Consider the following 9,205-nt stretch of genomic DNA (forward strand, 5'->3'; position numbering starts at 1 on the left):
GCAGCGGTTGCCGATCCATGGCGTGTGTTTTTGGTGGTTTTAAAACTTGATCTAAACGTGAGCCCTTGTCTAGCACTCCGGCGTTGCTTGGTATAATGGCAATTTGCTATGGGTGCTCGGCGCTCTAGCAATTTGTCATGGTGTACTTATCGCGGCTACATGGGAGCTTTAATATCGAAAGCTCTCGGCGAAAAATGGTGGCCGAGCCATGCTGGCCGACCCGATCTGGCTTAGCCGTTTTCGTCGACCCGATCTGGCTCTCGTTTCTCACTCCATCGGCACAAATTCGGGAGTTGTTCGACAGCGGTTGTCGTTCCAATGTGTCATTGCGGTGATCTGGAGAGCGATGCTAAGTGCGGGAGCTTGCGTCTAGCATTTGTGGATGTTTGTGCAAGCGAGCAGGGGAGCTTCTCTTATCGGAACCTCTCCGTGGCCTTTGAATATAGACCCAGTGCCGACGATATCGATGGATACGAGCCTTGGATTATAAAATTGTTCAGCTAACATTGGTTTTTGTGAGAGATGGGTACGAAAGCACTTCCCGATCGATACGCGGGAGTTCCCTAAGATCGCCTCCGTGCCAACTCGATCGGCACAACGTTGGGAATGGTTCGACAGCGGTTGTCGTTCCAATGTGTCATCGGGATGTCTTGGAACGCGGCCTTTCAAGGGCGAGCTCGCGTCTAGCACTTGAATTGTGCGTCATCACAAGTGAATGGGGAGATCTCTCTGTGAACGGCGGCATGGCGATTGTAAGAGAAAATTGACTTAGTAGTCGGAGCGTTGGCCTCGGGCCATTGTGACGGCCTTGCAATTTCTCTATAATTGCAACCTATGTTTGCGCAGTAGCAGAGTTTGCATGTTAGATTGGCCTTTGTTCTTGACAGTTTGAAGTACTCTCACCGAGTCAGCAAGTCACCATGCTGGCCGAGCCGATCTGGCCGAGCCGATCTGGGCGAGCCATTCTGGCCGAGCCGATCTGGGCGAGCCCCAAAAACGGTGTCGTGGATGGCTGTTTGGTCACATTTTTCATTGAATTGGATTTTTAAGGATTTTGTCCGCGCTGTCGCAGATTTCTAATGCAGAGCGAGCCTCACACTAATAGCTTATATAGGAGAGGTTGTTGCCGCGAGCCTCTCCCATGCCCCTTTCATTGATTCAACATTGGTGTCTAGGCGGATCGGATTGTTGGGTTTTCAAACGGTTTATGCTGATGTTGAATGAATGAAAGGGGCATGAAGCGATCTCAGTGCTTTTCCTCGGCTCTCCTTTAGATCATGTTTACCGATGACTCAATTTTGGAAAAGGTGAGGCAGCGGTTGCCGATCCATGGCGTGTCTTTTTGGTGATTTTAAAAGTTGATCTAAACGTGAGCCCTTGTCTAGCACTCCGACGTTGCTTGGTATAATGGCAATTTGCTATGGGTGCTCGGCGCTCTAGCAATTTTGTCGTGGTGTACTTATCGCTGCTACATGGGAGCTTTAATATCGAAAGCTCTCGGCGAAAAATGGTGGCCGAGCCATGCTGGCCGACCCGATCTGGCTTAGCCATTTTCGTCGACCCGATCTGGCTCTTCTTTCTCACTCCATCGGCACAAATTCGGGAGTTGTTCGACAGCGGTTGTCGTTCCAATGTGTCATTGCGGTGATCTGGAGAGCGATGCTAAGGGCGGGAGCTTGCGTCTAGCATTTGGGGATGTTTGTGCAAGAGAGCAGGGGAGCTTCTCTTATCGGAACCTCTCCGTGGCCTTTGAATATAGACCCAGTGCCGACGATATCGATGGATACGAGCCTCGGATTCTAAAATTGTTCAGCTAACATTGGTTTTTGTGAGAGATGGGTACGAAAGCACTTCCCGATCGATTCGCGGGAGCTCCCTAAGATCGCCTCTGTGCCAACTCGATCGGCACAACATTGGGAATGGTTCGACAGCGGTTGTCGTTCCAATGTGTCATCGGGATGTCTTGGAACGCGGCCTTTCAAGGGCGAGATCTTGTCTAGCACTTGGATTGTGCGTCGTCACAAGTGAATGGGGAGATCTCTCTGTGAACGGCGGCATGGTGATTGCAAGAGAAAATTGACTTAGTAGTCGGAGCATTGGCCTCGGGCCATTGTGACGGCCTTGCAATTTCTCTATAATTGCAACCTATGTTTGCACAGTAGCAGAGTTTGCATGTAAGATTGGCCTTTGTTCTTGACAGTTCCAGGAGATGACCTCCGGAACTTTTGGATTGGGCCCCTTCAAGGTGAAATTCATCCAGTTGATCGGATGAGCTCGATGACCATTTCACTCCCTTGGCTCCATGAATTCAAATCCCATCCAGCTGCCGTGAAGCCATCCCGATTTTGCTATGCGAGGGCTCTCTCCCCAGAGTCGTTCTCTTTGCAACAACTTCTTTGGCAAAAAAATTTCGGAATGGTTCGGCAGCGGTTGTCGTTCCAATGGTGCCGTTGTGGTGGTTGCCTGGGCAGCGATCTGAAGGGCGAGCCATCGTCTAGCATTTGGGCTGCGCATCACGGGTGACAAGGGAGCCTTTGTAATCGGAAGCTCCCCGTGACCATTCGATGAGAAGAGCCATTGCTTGTGTGAGCAAGGACGAATGCAGCCTCGGATTCCAAACGAAATCAACGACATCGGAGCTATATATAAGAGCGGAATGAATCAGCAGCCCGTTTGCCATGCGCGGCTCCCCAAAGTTGCTCGTCTTTCTCACTCCATCGGCACAAATTCGGGAGTTGTTCGACAGCGGTTGTCGTTCCAATGTGTCATTGCGGCGATCCGGAGAGCGATGCTAAGGGCGGGAGCTTGTGTCTAGCATTTGGGATGTTTGTGCGAGCGAGCAGGGGAGCTTCTCTTATCAAAACCTCTCCGTGGCCTTTGAATATATAGACCCAGTGCCGACGATATCGATGGATACGAGCCTTGGATTCTAAATTTGTTCACAGCTAAGATTGGTTTTTGTGAGAGATGGGTACGAAAGCACATCCCGATTGCTACGTGGGAGCTCCCTAAGGTCGCCTCTGTGCCAACTCGATCGGCACAACATTGGGAATGGTTCGACAGCGGTTGTCGTTCCAATGTGTCATCGGGGGATGTCTTGGAAAGTGGCCTAGCCTTTCAAGGGCGAGCTCGCGTCTATCACTTGGATTGTGCGTCACGTCGCAAGTGAATGGGGAGATCTCTCTATGAATGGCAGCATGGTGATTGCAAGAGAAAATTGACTTAGTCGGAGCATTGGCCTCGGGCCACTGTGATGGCCTGGCAATTTCTCTTTAATTGCAACCTATGTTTGCGCAGTAGCAGAGTTTGCAAGTAAGATGGTCCTTGTTCTTGAGAGTTCCAGGAGATGACCTCCGAAACTTTTGGATTGGGCCCCTTCAAGGTGAAATTCATCCAGTTGATCGGATGAGCTCGATGACCATTTCAGTCCCTTGGCTCCATGAATTCACATCTCCTAACCGTTGACAATCTTTTGCTCCTTAGACGACCTCATAATAAATTGGGTCGTGGATGGCTGTTTGGTCAGAATTTTCAACGATTTGGATTTTTATGGCGGATGTCGGCGTGTTCGCTAATTTCTAATGCAGAGCGAGCCTCGCACTAATAGCTTATATAGGAGAGGTTGTTGCCGCGAACCTCTCCCGTGCCCCTCTCATTGATTGAACGGCGGTGTCGAGGCGGATGGAAATGTCGGATTTTGAAACGGTGGACGCCGACGTTGAATCAATTGGAGGGGCATGAAGCCCACCCTCGAGGTGCTATTCCTCGACTCTCCTTTAGATCATGTTTTCTTGTCACTCAAGCTGGCGCAATTTCGGAAAGCAGTTGGGCTGCGCGTCACGAGTGACAAGGGAGCCTTTGTGATCGGAAGCTCCCCGTGGCCATTTGATGAGAAGAGCCATTGCTTGTGTGAGCAAGGACGAATGCAGCCTCGGATTTCGAACGAAATCAATGACATCGGATCTATATATAGGAGCGGAATGAAGCAGCAGCCAGCCCGTTTGTGATGTGCGGCTCCCCAAAGTTGCTATTCTTTCTCACTCCATCGGGGCACAAATTTGGGAGTTGTTCGATAGCGGTCGTCGTTCCAATGGTGTCATTGCGGCGAAATCTGTTCACAGCTAAGATTGGTTTTTGTGAGAGATGGGTATGAAAGCACATCCTGATTGCTACGCGGGAGCTCCCTAAGGTCGCCTCTGTGCCAACTCGATCGGCACAACATTGGGAATGGTTCGACAGCGGTTGTCGTTCCAATGTGTCATCGGGGGATGTCTTGGAAAGTGGTCTTTCTTTCAAGGGCGAGCTCGCGTCTAGCACTTGGGTTGTGCGTCGCGTCACAAGTGAATGGGGGATGTCTTGGGGGATGTCTTGGAAAGTGGTCTTTCTTTCAAGGGCGAGCTCGCGTCTAGCACTTGGACTGTGCGTCGTGTCACAAGTGGATGGGGAGATCTCTCTGTGAACGGCGGCATGGTGATTGCAAGAGAAAATTGACTTAGTCGGAGCCATTGGCCTCGGGCCATTGTGACGGCCTCGCAATTTCTCTTTAATTGCAACCTATGTTTGCGCAGTAGCAGAGTTTGCATGTAAGATGGGCCTTGTTCTCGAGAGTTCCAGGAGATGACCTCCGGAACTTTTGGATTGGGCCCCTTCAAGGTGAAATTCATCCAGTTGATCGGATGAGCTCGATGACCATTTCAGTCCCTCGGCTCCATGAACTCACATCTCCTAACCGATGACAATCTTTTGCTCCTCTGCCGACCTCATAAAAAATTGGGTCGTGAATGGCTGTTTGGTAGGAATTTTAAAGGATTTGGATTTTTAAGGCGGATGTCGGTGTGTTCGCTAATGTCTAATGCAGAGCGAGCCTCGCACTAATAGCTTATATAGGAGAGGTGGTTGCCGCGAGCCTCTCCCATGCCCCTCTCATTGATTCAACGCCAGTGTCAAGGCGGATGGATATGTCAGATTTTGAAATGGTGGACGCCGATGTTGAATCAATTAGAGGGGCATGAAGCCCACCCTGGATGTGCTATTCCTCGACTCTCCTTTTAGATCATGTTTTCTTCTCACTCAGCTGGCGCAATTTCGGAAAAAGGTTTGGCAGCGGTTGCCATCCCTCACCGCGTCTACTTGGTGATTTTAAAACTCGATCTAAAACGGGAGCCCTCGTCTAGCACCTCCGTCCGGTGTTGCTCGGGTATTGCATAAATTTATGCCATCGGCGCGAATCCCCCAACGAATGCCTACGCTTGGACCCTCTCTTAGATCACGTTCTTCGATCACTCGACCGACGCAACTACGGAAGAGACTTGGCAGCGGTTGCCACTCTACAACGCGTCTGTTCAGTGATTTCGAAGTTGATCTAATGGCGAGCCCTTGTCTCTAGGCATGAGGTGGGTGCTTGGCGCTCTAGCAAAATATTTTGCGTGCCTATCGCGGCTACAACGGGAGAGGTGGTTGCTGCGAGCCTCTTCTGTGCCCCCCTCATTGATTCAACGCCGCTGTCAGGGCAGATGGATATGTCGGATTTTGAAACGGTGGACGACGACGTTGAATCAATTAGAGGGGCATGAAGCCCACCCTCGAGGGTGCTATTCCTGGACTCTCCTTTAGATCATGTTTTCTTGTCACTCAGCTGGCGCAATTTCGGAAAAAGGTTTGGCAGCGGTTGCCAGCCCTCACCGCGTCTACTCGGTGATTTTAAAACTCGATCTAAAACGGGAGCCCTCGTCTAGCACCTCCGTCCGGTGTTGCTCGGGTATTGCATAAATTTATGCCATCAGCGCGAATCCCCCAACGAATGCCTACGCTTGGACCCTCTCTTAGATCACCTTCTTCGATCACTCGACCGACGCAACTACGGAAGAGACTTGGCAGCGGTTGCCATTCTACAGCGCGTCTGTTAAGCGATTTCGAAGTTGATCTAATGGCGAGCCCTTGTCTCTAGGCATGAGGTGGGTGCTTGGCGGTCTAGCAAAATTTTTTGCGTGCCTATCGCGGCTACAAGGGGAGAGGTGGTTGCCGCGAGCCTCTCCTGTGCCCCCCTCATTGATTCAACGCCGCTGTCAGGGCGGATGGAAATGTCGGATTTTGAAATGGTGGACGGCGACGTTGAATCAATTAGAGGGGCATGAAGCCCACCCTCGAGGGTGCTATTTTCCTAGACTCTCCTTTAGATCATGTATTCTTGTCACTCAGCTGGCGCAATTTCAGAAAAAGGTTTGGCAGCGGTTGCCAGCCCCTCACCGCGTCTACTTGGTGATTTTAAAACTCGATCTAAAACGGGAGCCCTCGTCTTGCACCTTCGTCCGGTGTTGCTCGGGTATTGCACAAATTTTTGAAATCGGCGCGAATCCCCCAATGAATGCCTACACGCTTGGACCCTCTCTTAGATCACCTTCTTCGATCACTCGACCGACGCAATTACGGAAGAGACTTGGCAGCGGTTGCCATTCTACACCGCGTCCGTTCTGCGATTTCGAAGTTGATCTAATGGCGAGCCCTTGTCTATAGCCATGAGGTGGGTACTTGGCGCTCTAGCAAAATTTTTTGCGAGCCTATCGCGGCTACAATGGGAGAGGTGGTTGCCGCGAGCCTCTCCCGTGCCCAGCTCATTGATTCAACGCCGCTGTCAGGGCGGATGGATATGTCGGATTTTGAAACGGTGGACGCCGACGTTGAATCAATTAGAAGGGCATGAAGCCCACCTACGAGGGTGCTATTCCTGGACTCTCCTTTAGATCATGTTTTCTTGTCACTCAGCTGGCGCAATTTCGGAAAAAGGTTTGGCAGCGGTTGCCAGCCCTCACCGCGTCTTCTTTGTGATTTTAAAACTCGATCTAAAACGGGAGCCCTCGTCTAGCACCTCCGTCCGGTGTTGCGCGGGTATTGCACAAATTTTTGCCATCGGTGCGATTACCCCAACGAATGCCCTATGCTGGGACCCTCTCTTAGATCACCTTTTTCGATCACTCAACTGACGCAATTACGGAAGAGACTTGGCAGCGGTTGCCATTCTACAGCGCGTCTGTTCTGCGATTTCGAAGTTGATCTAATGGCGAGCCCTTGTCTCTAGGCATGAGGTGGGTGCTTGGCGCTCTAGCAAAATATTTTTGCATGCCTATCGCGGCTACAATGGGAGAGGTGGTTGCCGCGAGCCTCTCCCGTGCCCCCCTCATTGATTCAACGCCGCTGTCAGGGCGGATGGATATGTCGGATTTTGAAACGGTGGACGCCGACGTTGAATCAATTAGAGGGGCATGAAGCCCACCCTCGAGGGTGCTATTCCTGGACTCTCCTTTAGATCATGTTTTCTTGTCACTCAGCTGGCGCAATTTCGGAAAAAGGTTTGGCAGCGGTTGCCAGCCCTCACCGCGTCTACTTTGTGATTTTAAAACTCGATCTAAAACGGGAGCCCTCGTCTAGCACCTCCGTCCGGTGTTGCTCGGGTACTGCATAAATTTATGCCATCGGCGCGAATCCCCCAACGAATGCCTACGCTTGGACCCTCTCTCTTAGATCACCTTCTTCGATCACTCGACCGACGCAACTACGGAAGAGACTTGGCAGCGGTTGCCATTCTACAGCGCGTCTGTTCAGCGATTTCGAAGTTGATCTAATGGCGAGCCCTTGTCTCTAGCCATGAGGTGGGTGCTTGGCGCTCTAGCAAAATTTTTTGCGTGCCTATCGCGTAAAGCATGTTTTCTAGTCACTCAGCTGGCGCAATTTCGGAAAAAAGGTTTGGCAGCGGTTGCCAGCCCTCACCGCGTCTTCTTGGTGATTTTAAAACTCGATCTAAAACGGGAGCCCTCGTCTAGCGGCTCCGTGCCAACTCGATCGGCACAACATTGGGAAATGGTTCGACAGCGGTTGTCGTTCCAATGTGTCATCGGGGGATGCCTTGGAAAGTGGCCTTTCAAGGGCGAGCTCGCGTCTATCCCTTGGATTGTGCGTCGCGTCACAAGTGAATGGGGAGATCTCTTTGTGAACGGCGGCATGGTGATTGCAAGAGAAAATTGACTTAGTCGGAGCATTGGCCTCGGGCCATTGTGACGGCCTTGCAATTTCTCTTTAATTGCAACCTATGTTTGCGCAGTAGCAGAGTTTGCATGTAAGATGGGCCTTGTTCTTGAGAGTTCCAGGAGATGACCTCCGGAACTTTTGGATTGGGCCCCTTCAAGGTGAAATTCATCCAGCTGATCGGATGAAGCTCGATGTGCTTGTATCTATTCCGAGACGGTAATGATGGTCATTAATCTGTGGCGGTGAGTATTATCCCATTCGGTAATCGCAATGGCGGAGCTGGTGGGAAGTACTTGTCGCTTTGTTTTGATGGATATACCCTATATGTAGGTGTCTGCACGGCTTGCAACACACTGCACATTTGGTGTTCGATTCTAAGATGCGCTTGTTGCTGAGTGTGTATGGAGTTGTATCTTTTAGCCAAGGGCTCCGTCTCATTGGCACGTTCTATCATTGCATTTTTATCCTGCCCGGACGGCAAGAAGGAAAGAGATGGTTTGGTTGCACGGGTGCATTGCTCGACGTCCCTAATTTCATCAAGGGTCCACTCTCCACCCTAAGTTTTTGCCGATCGGTAGAGCCTTGGGATTGAGAGGGGGGCCGGCGAAAGGTTTGGTTGCCGCATAATTTATTCGCTAGTGCGTTCTCGGTGCGTGCTCGCCTCTTCACTGTCTCATCCTACAGAAGTGCATGGCACTGTCGTGATAGCCTTTGTGGTCTGGGCCAGTAGAAGCGTAGAGTATTACCGATAATTTTTGTTTGGATGCGGAAACTCTCCATGCCCTGTCCTGCCCTGTGCGACGATCCGAACGGCTGCGGCTCGTGGGTTCTGCGGGAGATACTCTTCTTCAGCTCCCCCCTAAAGAGAGCGTTCGGTGTTTGCATTGTGTGGACAAAAAGCCTAGGGCGTTTCATCTCTCTCTTCATTTGCGAAATTCTGGGAGGGCTTGTCGAAGTATGGCCGTTTGTACGGGGTGCACCAAAAAGCGTGTAGGGGGCATATGCCTAGGAAATGGATGTCTCTGAGTGTCCTTACTCGGTCGCGTGCGCGGTGTACATCTTTGCATTACGACCCTGCTGCGAGCATTTGTGATGCGAGCATTATGGGGGAACGGGTTTCGTACGAGATGTTCTTCTCAGGCTCCTGCGAACCAGAGCGCTCGTCTTTGCAATGCTCCGACAA

Source organism: Cupressus sempervirens, chromosome 2 (genome assembly GCF_028749045.1).
Source record: "Cupressus sempervirens isolate cs-2001-9-10 chromosome 2, ASM2874904v1, whole genome shotgun sequence".
Taxonomy (NCBI): Eukaryota; Viridiplantae; Streptophyta; class Pinopsida; order Cupressales; family Cupressaceae; genus Cupressus; species Cupressus sempervirens.